The 15,867-nt window shown below is 35.2% G+C and overlaps 1 long non-coding RNA gene across 1 annotated transcript; it reads right to left on the minus strand.

Annotated features, from left to right (window-relative positions):
* Positions 1–1,457: 1,457 nt before the first annotated feature.
* LOC129746710 (uncharacterized) lies at positions 1,458–12,123 on the minus strand. Its single transcript, XR_008737355.1, has 3 exons — positions 12,089–12,123; positions 11,840–12,020; positions 1,458–1,589 (listed from the first exon to the last, which is right to left on the minus strand). It is a non-coding gene; the product is annotated as an uncharacterized LOC129746710 (long non-coding RNA).
* Between the last annotated feature and the right edge of the window lie 3,744 nt (positions 12,124–15,867).

The following is a 15,867-nucleotide window of genomic DNA, read 5'->3' on the forward strand; positions in this document are numbered from 1 at the left end:
ACAAAAACATGCGATTTTCACCCTACTAAGAAAAAGGGGTAAGTTGCAACAAACTCTGTAATTTATGAAAAATCAAATGAAAACGATTTAAAATTCATAGTTTTTGATACATTTGTGATGTCATAACGCATAAAGCACCAATTGCAGTAAATTTTGGTTTTGTTTGAATTAAATTTTCAATTTTTTCAGACAAAAATGTTTTTAAGAAAAAAGTGTTAAACTTCTGCATACATTTAGGGTAAAAAATACTACAAAATATTCTATTAGCTCAAATCATGAAAATAAATCTAGAAATGGTTGAAATTTTAATGTTAACTAACGCATAATGCAAAACAATCATATCCCAGCATATGGAAACGCGATTTATGAGATTTAGTTCCGATTTGCATTTTGTTGCATTTTACCCCAGACGGGTAACTGAATTATAAAAATATTTATTTAAAAAAATTGAGTGATTGTTCGAAAAATATTTCCACATGATCAATGTTGGTATAGGATGAGGAAACCAGTATAAAGTTTGTAAGTGATATTATCAAGCCAATCCGTCATACTGGGTAAAGTTTTTTACGGCTTCGAAAAATGTAAAAAATTGTACATCCATTGTTCGATTTTTCAAATTTTATATAAAAATCAAAAACTTAAAAAAACTATCTTAGGATTCAAGAAACTATGTCATCATCATTTTGTAATCATTAAAAGATAACTTTATCTCATTACATTAAATTAAAAATTGAATCTGTGTGGTGTTATATAAATGTTGCATTCAACCCCGCTGTTGCATGATGCCCCGTTTGACGGTATCCAATAACTATCATATAATGACCATAAAAATATCCTATACTGTTACTCGGAGAAGCTCAGTGGGTGGGAATTTAAGGGATATAAACAAACAGGAACTCAGGGTCGTTTATGCGTCACAGTACTTTCTTCGGAGGAACTCACCATAGGGAAACCCACAAGCGCCGAGACAACCAAAGGCGTAGGCGGGTGAGTACCTCGCATGTCCCCAACCGGTGCAACTGAATATTTTTCAAAAGGGCAGAGTTGGTAATTTCCATAGGAGGCCGATCTGGAGGGAAGAGACAGGGTGGGCCTTTTCAGCCGCAAACGGAACACGAACAAAGTTGGTGTAAAAGAATTTAAATTACTCCACTATTGAGAAGCTTTTAAGGATTCATTTTACAACATTATTTGGGGTTTATTAATAGCTATTTTCCCTAGCGACGTCACATGACATTGTTTTTATACTTGCGGTAAACTTTGTGCACTGATAGGTTAGGATTTTCAGCTCTCGATGACCTCGATGTACGGCAGATGTAGATGATTCCAATCGGGAACGGCCGGGTAGGTTATTTCCGGCAAGATTATCATTGGCTCCTTACCGGCGTCCCGGAAGGGCCCACGACATGCACCGAGATGTCAACGGCCTCGTCGTCCTTGTACCCATGAACAAACGGGTAATTTGTTGAATTTGTGGATCGATCGGTATTTGGCGTTCCGATCTCCTCTTTCTGTCCGTTCTGGATTTGAGCCGCGTCGTGTGCTGTGCAACAAGCAAATAAACAAACAAAAAAAAGGCCCTCTTGGACCTTCCAAAGAGGTTATGATATGTGGTGACGTCATTTAATGTGCACGTGTTTTACAATAGGGGAGAGTGGGGATACTGGATCCCCTTTTCTTATTTTCACCATATCTTTTTGGAAAAATTTAGCAACTCGCCGTCTTTGACATTTTCTTACAGCTTGTAACTTCAAGTTTCTATGCTCCGAAAAATAGAACGATACTTGAACCCGTTGATGAACTAGAAGCATTTCCGTGGGAGTAAAAAAAATGCGATTTTTCTGAAGTTAGGGGAGACTTGATCCCCTATTGAAGGATACTTGATTTTTTATTCAGGAAGCCCTAATCCTTGTATAAAAATCAAACAAAACCTCAAGATAGAATGTTAATTGACTATTTTGGTCATGTTTGATCTCATTTCACAACTTATAGCAGACATAAGAAGAAAATTCTATAACTTTGTCTCAACGCTAATAAAATTGCATACTTAAAGGCGCTATTTTTTATAATTAAGAGAAAATTAATTATTTTTGCTATTTTCTTTAGAAAATTGTTTGATAAATATTAGTTTTTGGATAAATAATAGTAATTTCGTAATCAGCAATCATAACGATCAATTCAGAAGAAGAATATGCCGTTTGGAAGGGGGATCAATTGTACCCAATTCTAAGGGATCAAGTGTACCCATAATCAACATTTTAGAAAACTTTTTCTGAAAAAAGTTGAGAGTTTTCCATTGCTTTGAAAATATGGCATTATGAAGTTCATTTTACGCTCGAACGATTGATACATTGGAACAAATATTTTTTTCATAATTTTCCCATGTAAGGAACATTTTAAAGTGATGAAAAAAGATCTTTAAGTTACATTTTGTGAAATTTTTCAAACAAAGTTCAATTACTCAAACAATTATTTTGTTAAAAATTTTTGAACTACAAGCATTGTTATTTTGCTCATTTTGGCACATTTTTCTAGAACATTTGATCTTTGTAAGACATTCCAGTTTCGAGATATAGCTAAGGAATCAAGTATCCCCAGGGATCAAGTATCCTCATTCTCCCCTATACATTAGACTGCCCCAAATTTGTATGGAAAATTCAAAACCTCTAAAATGTTATGCGCTGCAGGCTGAAATTGATCCTAGTCCTAGTACAAGATCTCATGCCAAATTTGGGCCAGATCGGATCACGGGAAGGGGTCGCTCAACGAGCTTGAAGTTTGTATGGAATTTTGAGACATTTTGTTCGGGAGAAACATGGAAAACCAGTTTTTCATCAATAACTTTGGTTCCTGTCGGCCGGTTTCTTTCAAAAACGGTTTTTATTGAAGCCTAAATTATGAAAAATATTTCATCGGAAGACTGCATTTCAATTAGAGTTAAGATAAGAAAGTTATTAGGGTTCAAAAATAGGCTAACTTTTTTAAGGACGGTATTCATCACTGTTAATGAGTCGAGGCGGTCGAACATATTGGCGCCTCATTAACAGTGCTGAATACCACCGTTAAAAAAGTTAGCCCATTTTTGAAGCCTAATAACTTTCTTATCTGAACTCTTATCGAAATGCAGTCTTCGGATGAAATATTTTTCATAATTTAGGCTTTAAGAAAACCCGTTTTTGAAAGAAATCGGCCGACAGGAACCAAAGTTATTGGTGAAAAACTGGTTTTTCATGTTTCTCTCGAACAAAATGTCTCAAAATCCCATACAAACTTCAGACTCGTTGAGCGACCCCTTCCCGTGATCCGATCTCGCCCAAATTTGGCATGAGATCTTGTACTAGGCCAAGGATCAATTTTAGCCTGCAGCGCATAACTTTTTCATTTGGGGCACTCTAATATACATGTTTTTTATAGTTTTCAGTAAATTTACCTTTTTTTATGTCGTATTTGTACAGAATTGTTCTTTTCACTAAATGTTGAGTGAATTTTAACCGCTTTTAGCTATTTATATAAATACAAAAATTTTAACGTGTTTTCTTACAAATGTAACATTTTACAACTAACCGTACTACTTTTTATACATTTTTAACGAAACCGCACACTTTTAACGGTTTTAACTATTTTTTTGTTGATGCTTACAGGTAATTTTAGCTTATTTAACCTGTAAATAGTAAAAAGTAATTTTAAACACTCTTACACCACATTTCACAAAAAAAACAACGTACTCTAACAACGACGCGCACTTCCGACTTCTAAAACGGTCACGAACAGAAAGAACTTCCTCTGCGATGCCGATTTGTAAAAAAGACGTCGGCAAGATTTGAGAGAATTACAAGGTGCGTCGCTCTCCGGGTGGTGACACTTCCCCGTCACGCCAATGGATGACCGACGCCCATGGATAACCCAGAAAGAGAGTGACTGTGTGCGATGACAGATAGGTAGGATGTCTGTCGTTCTGTTTTCGAACGACTGTTGTTGCGTTCTCCATAAAGGACAGGGATTATTGGATTTTGTGACGGAGTCCACAATAAAAAAAGTAACCACGGTTACAATACAAAGGAAAAAAGTTAAACTTTCATATTTGCTTTCATTTGCTTCTAAATGCTATCATTTAATCAGGAGAGGAGTTTGTTGTGAGTCTTCGAAAAAAAAAACAGATATTTTAAAACTTTAAAACTACATTTTAAGTAATATAAAAAAAAAATTTCACACTTAGTTAATGATGATTATCTACAAAAAAAATCATGTTAATCACAGTCAACACGGTGATCAAAGTTCTCCTACTTTACGGTAGCTTCTTGATTTTTCAACTTGAATGGTTTTCAGTAACATAATTCTATCAATTTCAAGAAGCCAACAACTACTCATTTGTACAAGGAATTCTTGAAATGAAAATTATTGGTCCCCAAAAATATACACCTTTCCCTTGGATTACCAATTAGTTTCTTTTATTCTCGAGCACACAAAAAAAACTTGTTCCGAAAGTAACAACAACCGAAATTTAAAGAGTTCATCAGAATCAGCCCATCAGCCAAAGGATGACATTGCTTGTTGAGCTGGGGCAAGTGCAATTTGTTACTTTGTGATGTTCAGGTGAGCTCTCAAGTGGTTTTGGATGGTGGTTGGAAAATTCAAGAACCTCAATGAGTGTACCCGAACGTAGAAGAAGTCAACCCATCATGTCGACAAATAATTGACCCACGACGACGATGTTGATGGGGATGACAAAATACGACCAAATGACGAAGACACGACAATGGCCATCTTAATGGACCTGGAACATGCTGCTTCTGCTTGAATAATAATCTTTGCAGTGAGCTTTTTCTGTCCACTCGATTCCCGCCAGGCCCATCCTATGTCACTTATTGTGCACTCGAACGTCACGACGCGGCAGACGAAACATGGCGGACATGGCGACGACGGCGAATTCTGATGATGTGGAGGACCAACAACGGCCACATATTCTGCTGCGCTGGACTCGAAGCTGGACATCGAAAATTGAACCTCACATTACCTCCCGCCTTCGTCGAAAACATTGTATTGTTTAGGACATCGACTTTCCAGGAAAGCTAGGAAAAATTGAAATTTGTTCTGGCTTGACGAAACCTGGTGGGAGGCAAGTTGATATTTTTTTAAATCTTTTTGCAGTACGATGCTAGAAATCAAGATGGAGAGGTAGTTATTTTTGTTTGTGTTTAAACCTTTTTATCACTATAATTACCTATTTGTAATCAATCAATGAACGATAGGAGGTTAACCCTTCGAATATAAATAAGCATCTGACAATAAATCCTCCCACTTTAACCGGTACCGGTAGCCAGATTGAGCAGATTCAGTTCGGAAGATCGTAAAATGTCATTTAAGTCTCGTAGAAATGGCAATTTGAAATTCAAATTTTGAAGATCCTCGAACATGGCGCACATCATTGAATAGAAAGACGGAAACATCACCATTGTCATCAGCATCAGTTGTGGTACCAGCTTTAAACGACTCGAGCCAAATCATATGATTCAACTCGAGAAAGCAAAAATACACCCAGAACTTATGTAAAATTAGCAAGTTAGAACGAGAAATGTAAATTAAATGCTTATATTATGCGGAGAATCACTGCATCTCAGGGAAGATGTTGTGGATTTTCCATAGCCAATAAAACCTCCCGCAAAAGCTCCCTTTTCGATTGGCAAGAAGTATCTGCTTCTTTTCGATTGATTGTTTGTTTATAACATTTTTTTATGATGATAAAATCGAAAAGGCCTTATGAAATTGTGAAAAGTGTCGAAATTTCAGACATCATCAAAATTGTCATCAATCCTCCTTCTACCAATTTCCTCACAAGTCCCTTTAAAAGTTATTTCCGTCCAAGACAAATTTATATCACATTTAGTGTCCATTAATCAGTCAATCAAACTTTAAACACGAAACGGATCCTGCCAAATGCTCAAGTTTGGCTGATTTAACCACCCAAATACATGCTTATCAAAGTCGTTACATCTTAATTAAAGTCAACCTGCAGCGTGGCCAATAACAGAAAAATAAATAAAACAAATCCCGCCAAACACAAACAAAACAACGACGTTCCCTGACCGCATTTGGCCAAGTCAGTGACTTTTAACCAAGTTAGGAAAGCTGATGATAAACAATATGCAGGAGACAGAAAAAAAACGACATCAACCTGAGCCAACCAAAAGATAACGAATTAAAATTCCATCCGATTTCGGCAAGCAATGAAGTATTTGCGCCCATCAGTAGAGGTGGAAGCCATTCGTGAAAACTGGCAATAAACGACGACTAAACGGCAAACGGGAGGTCCGAGATTCGGGTATCTGGTCCGGAGGATTGGGTTGAGTTGGTTGAAGCTTGGTTAAAGGTAACTGGAATAAAAATAAACCCGCAAGGAGCAGCAGAAGCAACAGGACTTGGGGGCCCGAAATAACAGATTCAGAAATATGGTCCCGTGATAGCGTGGCGAGCTACCGAAACAAGCAAAAAAAAAAAAATGAACCGTTATTTTTCGTCATTCAACGAAATTGGGCCAATCCGGATGGTGGAGTTTCTGGATCAGGCAACCGAAAACTGGAAAATTAAACAGAACACAACCAAAACTTTCAACAGGCTTCGAATTGGAAGGGATTTAAGCTTTTTTAAATCCTTTAAGAAATCTTCGCACTTGAGTCATGGGGGATAACCTTAAGTTTAAAGATTTGAACCTCAAAAGGAAAAAAAACATTCGCTACGATAATATTTCGTTAGGAAGGTTTGATTGGACTTGTATGTAGAATTAGATGCTGTTTTTGAATTTTTTCAATAATCATTCATCTCGAATTCAGTGGATTGGTTTAATTTTAAGTGAGCTAGCATCGTTTTAGTTTCGCTTACTAGAAACCTGAAGATCCTTTAAAGTGAATTCAGTTTCAATCTGGCTCAACGTATTAGGCTTATGCAGTTTTTTTTTGAAATCGTTATGTTTAAATCATGACATGTGCCGTATCGCCTATTATTAAGCTCTATTGCTGTTTTCATTTTCAAACTGATTTAATACTTGATTATAATCAGAAATACAAAAGAAATAAAAAAAAATTAAATCAGAATTAAAAATATTGATTTGCAATGACATATAAAACACAAATTTTCTGAATCGAACACAAAAACCTTAAATTAAATTTACCTGAATCCTTGATTGAATTAAGGATAATTTATTTAAAAAATAACTTTTAGGTTCTGGACGAACCAGTCAAAGGCTGAAAGTCTCTCTAATAAAGACAAAAAAAGACTTTTAGGTTATCACTTATGTTGGCTTGTTCATCATTATCAATGATTGAATTTACTCAAAACTGATTAGTTTTAAAATTTCCACACACCATAGAACTAAAACTAGAGGCGATAGATAAAATCAGTTGTTTATATTTCTACATTTTCATGAATCAGAGTTATCATCCGAGAACAGCAGCGTTATAATTTTGAAAATGTTTATACAAAATTCAGATACTCTTTGAAATCAGCAGAGATTTTTCAGCAGTGATCTTTGAATCAAATTATGTGACGAACATTCGTTGTAAATTACAAATCAAGAGATTTTTAACCTTAAAACCTTTATCGGGGTTATGCGGGAAAGATTTCAGTCTGTTGTCCTAATAATTCTTTCAGATTCAGCTTTTTCAGCTTTAGTAAAATTTTGTACATCTTTGATGGTGATCATGAGTGCCGTGTTTGACTAAATTTACTGGAGTATCCCATGGTGTTGGCTTCTATATCATGTTTCTCAAGGCGCATATCGATTATAAGCGCAGTGCCTTCCATTATGTTACAGTTTGAGACACTTTTCTGAACTTGGGTATTTCTCGATAAAATTTACTGGTTAATTTTTTGGTTCATCCGATAATCAGCATAAGTAAATATAAGTAAAATGATTAAACCACACATCGGGTAAATGTACTAAGGGATTTCTCAGTTGAAAAAAAAAATGAGCCAGAAACAAATATTTCTTAGAAAAATTGCGCAGTTCAACTTAACAGTACTTAAGCGCCATCAACTAAAAAGTTGGTGTGCTGAAGTCGCTTAAAACCCGGACTTTCTTCCCAGGGGAGGGCTCCTAAAGAGGACTTAACGAAATGGGATTGGCGAAATGAGGGAAGTTTGTGTAGGTACACGAACTTAGTTGCCGTGATAATTGCCGTAGTTTTCCGTATCCTAAAAAGACCAAACACAATGCTTAAAAAGAATTTCACATGGGCAACTACAATGCAACTTACCGGTAAAATCGTCCTTACACCTGCACACAAGCTATCGCCAGAGAACTTCCCGGACTGAGGTTGGCTACCGGAACGATGAGCCAGGCCGTTAACTATCGAGATCGTCGTAGATTCGAATCACCAGTTGCGCAGCGCGTAATACTCGGTACGATTGATCGGATGAAAATGTTTGAAGACAGTATAAAAACCGCCTTACAAAATTATTAAATTCGCAGCTTACTCAAAAAGACGTCTTCCAAACTGAGATACCAGATGGCTATGAGAGTCCGTTTTCTTGTTTTTGGTCCATTTTGCAACTTCCCAAAGGAAAGTCTCCATTGGTACCTAGCTCATGATGACTGTCAGAATAACGATATGAAAAGCATGGATCACGACAAATCTAGACGCATTATAACGGGTTTATCTCGGAGCTTTGTATATGAAATAAAAATGCTTTGTACTTTAAAAGTAGGGTTTTTTTTGCACTTTAAACGAAAAATAAAAAAAAATATATTCCGATGTTTTGATGAAATTTCGAACTTTTCGTCGAGTACCACTCATTATAGATTGGACGCCCTATTCGCTGACCTCAGCGGCCATTTTGTTCCACAATCTCTTCATCTCTGTTCCATCCCGTGTCGTCCTACCATGCTTCTTCATCTTCTGACATGATACATTAGACTTAGTCGATTTGGGGTCATTTTTAAATTTCTCAAACCCTGGGGTCTAAAAAGCTTCGTTTTGGTCCAAAACTCATCCATGATTTTGAGCAGAATTTTTAAGTAACGTTAACATGAATGGCTTGTGATATAGCTCAGTTGGCAAGTCTGTTGTCTCCTGAGCCGATGTACGCGAGTTCGAGCCCAACACAGTTGTACCGGATAAGCCCATCGAACACAGTTGTACCGGATAAGTTTTCCAATAACGATCCGCCAACTGCAACGTTGATAAAGTCGCGAATGCCATATAGATGGTAAAACGACGGCCCTTATTCTGCGCCTCGAGTGACGTGACGATAGTAGAGTCACCCAAGTCACTCTATTCCAGCAGTCGGTTTAGGTGAGGAACGTCACTTCGGATGAACTTTGTGAGTTCTTACCCTATTCTCGTAGTCACCGTGGGTGAGAATCGTCGCATTCGGGTGACGAATTTAGGTGACAATGGCCTGTGTCGGCAAGCGCCCGCACATAACGACCGCTTGGAGCCGCCACTAGTTCCCTCTCAGTGGAGAGAGGGAATCAGTTGAAAGAGAGAAATTTTTATCCGTTTTGTTATGATCTTGATTTTCCAATTTGATTTTACACACTAAACTTGGAACACTTTATAAATTGATTTTTTTTTTGTTGCAAGGTCAAGAAATGAAACTCAAAATTCAGTTTGAGGAAGGTAAAACATTAAAATCTAATCACAAAATATAAATTTTCACGCATTTTCTTATCTGTATTAAAAAGAAAGTTTAATTTTTTTAGGGAATTCAATAAAAGGAACTTTTTAACTGAGGAATAGCTGAGGAATCAAATTATGCATAACCTCGCCCGAATACGAAAATATTGTAACATAACAGTTCCTGTAGTAGTTATAAAACGATTAGAAACAGTTTAAAAAAACGTTTAGAAAATGACATCTGAAAACATAAAAACATTGCACGTATCTTGAATTCCAAACCGACGGTCTGTTGAATATGGCGTTAACACGGAGAACAAAGTATAGTTTTTTCAACAATAATCCACTTGCTTTCAATGATATTTCTGATTGATTCTCGGCTAAATATAATTATTAACACGCAGCGAAAAGATTTTTTAATTCAAAGGAAAGTGCCGTAAAAACAAAGGATATTTTCCTTTGATTTTGGGATAAATAAAAATTCCTTTGATTCAAAGAATTTTTGTTTTGAAAAATCTTTGAATCAAAATATTAATGCTTTGAATCAAAAAACAGTTTCATTTGATGCAAAGTTTTTTTCGTTTGCTACAATGTAATTTAGATTTAGATTTAAAAGGATTGGTTCATTGAACCATTTTACTTTTATTCCAATTGGAAGAAATATTTTCTGTTGTCCCGAAGTTCCTAATAGGAATTTTGAATAATAAAAAGAGAGAATTTACATCTTAAATTCATTTTTATTCACAAAATTAACACTTACACTGGTTCACTATAATTGAATCATCCGGTCCTAATTTTGGCCTGAGGGCATTTGGGCCGCTCAATAGACTTCCGGAAGCAGCTCCGGTTGATGGCTTTAGTGGTCATCCAACTGGTGATTTTCGCTGAAGATCAGGCCGAAAATAATCAGACCGCTGGATTTGGGGCGGAATCAGCCGTGGTCCTGTAACAATGCAATGCAATTTCGTTGAAAGAAAATTTACTTTGTTTTAAACGAAATGTGCAATTAAACAAATTTCTTTTGAATCAAAGAGTTTGTTTAAAATCAAAGTCCAAAATAATTCAGTTCTAAAAATTTATTCTTTCTTTCAAAAATTATTCTTTTGAATCAGAACGATAATTCATTGATTCAAAGAAAACAGGAGTTTGATTCAAAAAACTGAATGTTTTGAATCAAAATCAGTTTTGTTTTGTATCAAAATCCAAGTTTTCTCTGCGTGAAATATTTAACTATACGTATCATTGGCTGGTTTGGATGTTTTGATCTAGTCAACCATAGATGCTATAGATTGAACTACTCGTGTACTGTTGATTATTTGCATTGAACTATAGATATGATAGAATCCACTTGTACTGTGTGATTGAAAACATGCATTTAACTACGAGAATGATAGATATAACAACTGCTGTATAGTTGATTAATAGTATTCAACTGTAGATATGATGGATTCAAGTAGAAGTTTACAGTTGATGTTTTACGTTTTACTATAAATATTATCATTTCAACAACATGGGTGATAGATTTTGTAATGTTGAAAATTATATTTCTTTTCAAATTCATTTTGTTGCATTTATTAAAATAAAATATATTCGATGTCTTCAATTTCACAAAACATAAACATTTGTAAACAACATAACTTTCACAATCCAATGTATCCCGTATAAATCCGCAGCCATTAACACTGCAAATTTTCCTATTGCTGCTGGAAGTTTCATATTCGATGTCCCCATCATGGATGATCCCGATTCAGTTCAATCATATGGATACTATCTTTAACCACACGAAAATCGGTTCTCGCCAGTTGCTGTTTCCTTAAGCAAAACCATTTTTTCCGAGCGATTTCCTTCTTTCCTCCGGGAATATCAATCACAGCCGTAGACTTTCCGGATCGAAACTAGAGGAGTAAAAACACAATGTCTGTTCAATGAAGTCTAGTCGAAACGGGTCGAAACAAGTAGAAATGGATTGACAGTTGATCATCTGTCTCTTTCCAATTGACTTCGACCGATTTCTACCAAGTCGAAACTAATCCTGCTGCCGAGCTGGATTGGTTTCGACTAGTTTCGACTTGCTCCATTGAACAACGACCTGACTAGTTTCGACCAAAACATTGGCTCGTTGAACATCTATCAGTTGACAGAAACCAGTTGAAACCGATATTTACTAACGATTGAACGAAGCTACAATCTACTTAACCATTTAAAATATTTCAAATGCATATTATTACCTGGAAATCCTTTCTCCTACTGCTGCTGAATCCCTTTCTGGCGCTTCGCTCGATAGTCATATCGATAGTGGTCCTAGGAATTTAAAACTTGATCCTGCTACTGCTGATGAAAACAGGGGCTGTCGGCCAATGATGATTCCTCGTCGAAGGTGCTGGAGATTCGTCGTAGATTGCTGGTAACCTATAAAGGGAAAACAGAATAACTATATAACATTCAATCAAAACAGTATAATTTTTTCCAGATTTTACAGGGCTTTAGATTTTACCGCGTTTGGCCATTTTTCTTTTTTTCCGCCGATGAACGATGCACTCTTGCGCACGGGAACTCAAACTTAGGTTCAAATGAAGAGAATTAAAAAAGTCAACTGTATGAATATTTGATTCAAACGAATTCGATTTACATTTAAATACACTTTTATATTTGAAATGATTTGCTGAAATAATTAGATCAACTAGCCGGTTTTTTCTCCGTGAAGTTATGTTACTGTTTAAAACTATTAAAACCTCTACATCACGCAGAGAAAACTTGGATTTTGAAACAAAACAAAACTGACTTTGATTCAAAAAATTCATTTTTTCGATTCAATCTCCTGTTTTCTTTGAATCGATGAATTATGGTTTTGTTTCAAATAAATAATTTTTGAAAGAAAGAATTAATTTTTTGAATCGAATAATTTTGGACTTTGATTTTAAACAAATTCTTTGATTCAAAAGACATTTGTTCAATTGCATTTTTATTTGGAAACAAAGTAAATTTTCTTTCAACCAAAGAAAAATGTATTCAATGCAAAGGAATAATTTCTTAAAATAAAAACTTCAAACTTAGAAGGTTTTTTGCATTGAGTAAGAAGAATTTAAAACGGTTTGACTGGTCGAGTGAAAATGTGGATCAGAGTTAGCTTAGTTAGGAGGATTCAGGATAAAGTATGGTAAGTTAAATTTATGTTAATTAAAGAATGAATATTGAAGATTTTCAATAAGTGCTTGAAATTTTACAGGACTACGGCCGATAGATGGTTTTCCAAGTCCCTGGATGCCTCAACCGAGGTGACACCGCTCCAATCCAGCGATCAGGTCCACGAAAATTTAAACCGGATGATTCGATTGAAGTGAACCAGTGTGTGACCCAGTGTTTCATTTATTCGTGAATAAAAATAAATTTTAAATTTGAAATCCTTTCTTTTTATTATTTAAAATTCCAAATAGGAATTTCAAAACAACAGAAAATAATGCTTCCAATTGGAATAAATAGAAAATGGTTCAATGAATAAATGCTTTTAAATCTAAATTAAATTACCTTGTGGCAAAAGAAAGCAACTTTGAATCAAAAGAAACTGTTTTTTGTTTCAAAGAATTTTTCTTTTGAATCAAAGATTTTCCAAAAGAAAAATTCTTTGAAACAAACGAAAATGCATTTGAAACAAAAAAAAATTTATTTATCCCAAAATCAAAGGAAATTTTCCTTTGTTTTCGTTGCACTTTCCTTTGAAATAAAAAATTTTTTCGCTGCGTGATGGAGACACTCTTCCCGGAACAGTTAGGGTATGGTTTATAAAACGATTATGAATAACTTTTTTTAGGTTGTTCAACTGTTTCTGGAATAAATATGTGCATACATTTTACGATGATTTATCAAACCGTTCATCGGACGTATTGGAAACTGTTATAGCAATCGAAATGAAGATTATACGAACCGTTTGTACTAGGATTACTGCATATGGTATTTAAGGTTAGTTACGGAACTCAAACCATTCATTACTGTTAGGGGACCTTTATGGAAGTAGTTCCTAACACTACCGATCTAAATTTTCCGCACATTTCCTTTCCTTAGGTATTAACAGAACGTTGAAAATTTTTGAAAAAAGGGATTAATTTTTAATGCGCAGTTCGAAGTCCGTTTTGAACCATCGCAAGGAAGAGAAGGGGTACTCAATTTTATGTTTATAGCATAGAACCATGTTTTGATCCACGGTCCAACTTAATTTTGAGTACCAAATCCGGAGCATGTTTAATGCCATATTTGTGCATGGTGGTTAAAATGTTTGTTTATTACGCAAAAATTCCGAAGCGTGTATGAAACGAAGAATAAAGCAAAACAAAAAACGGGTTGAAAGCAAAAGAGATGCCAATTTATTTCATTGAAACCCCTTTTAGAATTTGAAAAATATTTTGTGAATTTAATATGAAAACCAGCCGGTTGATCAATATTAGTTGCTGCAACTAATCCTAACTCTCACTTTTTCGTGAGTCGTTGAGACATGTCCTAGGTATCTCAACAAAATCACACCGTTTTTAACTCGTTTTTAACATAATATTAACGCGCCAGAACCAAAGTTTACTTGTGAAGTCAGGTTTCCGAATTTACTTCTAAAAATTTCAGTGATTTGCTGCCAGTACACCAGTGACGTTTCTAGAAATTTGATTTCAAAGGACGATATTATAAGAAACCGTTCGAGCTTCGTTCCTTTAGGACATTAAATTTGATAAGTTATATTGTTTTGTTTTAGAAAACAGCCGTACGGGTGTTTGGATTTTCAAAGTTATGTATTATCCATAAACTAACTAGAATTTTGTAAAAGAATATTGGCGAAAAACATATTACATAATTGGTGCAATTTTGAAGCTTTTATCTGAGAAACTAGATATGATTTGCATGCATCGTAAGCGTAAATATAAAAAAAATGACTGATCATCAATTCATTCCTTTTCTATTTAAGAGCAGCAAATATAGTTGTTCAAAATTGTTTAAAATACATCCAAATCCCTCTGATCGAGAATACTCATAAGTACAACGGATTTGTCAAGTCATAGCTTGAAATAAGCGATTACGCTTTACTATAAACAGTAATAACAAAAAAAAAGCAATTCTTAGATGCACTTTATTCTTATATTAATGTGTTAAATTGAAAAAAAATTACGAAACACAAAAACATATCACAACTGGCAGCCCTGCTGGTACCAAGGAAAGAAAATCAAAACAAAAAATTTACTCTCTCACCGACAGTTTTACGCGATTTTAACAACTTTCACCACCTCGTTTGATACCAGCACCGGGTGCAAAAAATCCGGAAAATGTGCAGGAACCCTTGGAACTTTTCAAAAAGTGTGCCAGTATCGTCAAAAAAATTTAAAAAAGGTAACTCTCAATTTTTCCATACAAAATTTCATCGAAAGGAACCATTTTGATAAGCGCCATCCCTTAGTGGGAGTTGGAACTAGCTCTCAAAAAAACTCACCCCATTGTCGGTACCTTTTCAGGTGGCGACGAGATAGAAATTAAAATGAAAAAATACGAAAATTACTATTCAGCGGAGTTGTTTGTTGTTGAAATTCAATCATTTTTTCCTAGCATGTTATTATGCTTTAAATCATCAATAAATTTGTTAACACGACGAGAATTTCTTTTTATAAACGGGTTGGTGTTCAAGAGGGCTGGTTTTATTTAAGGGATTAAGGGATATTCTACTGCTTAAACTGGCTGGGAATGATTTTTTTTTAACTTTTCCTGATGTCGTCCACTCGATGGTAATAAATTCGGATGATGATTCATCAAGCACGGCGGATTCCATTTTTTTATTAACCCGATGACGTAAAGTGCATTTGTCGATGTGCATTCCGCATCCGATCATTCGGACCAAAAGTTGTGTTGAGGGATCCCAATTTTTCATAGGTTTTTTTTTCAGAGGAATGGTGAATTTTAATAAAATTTACTGAGAAAATTGAGCGAAAATGTTCAATTTTGATTTATTTTCCAAAACACATCGCGAAAACTATTTAAGACTATCAGCTAATTTTTTTTAAATGTATCTCAAAGATCACGCGGGGTTATTAGGTAGATTCGGAAATGCAAAAGAATCAGTGATACAAGATACAAATGAAGCACAGGCTTCGATCGGGTTTTGTAAAAAGTGATCGGCCTGATGTTAACATCTAAAAAATAACAATTTCAAACATTAGTGAAGAATCTGTACGAAAAAATTAACTATCTTACCGGTAGGGATAGTTCCCAGGAATCAAAAGGTCTGAAT

The sequence above is a fragment of the Uranotaenia lowii genome, chromosome 2 (genome assembly GCF_029784155.1).
Source record: "Uranotaenia lowii strain MFRU-FL chromosome 2, ASM2978415v1, whole genome shotgun sequence".
NCBI lineage: Eukaryota > Metazoa > Arthropoda > Insecta > Diptera > Culicidae > Uranotaenia > Uranotaenia lowii.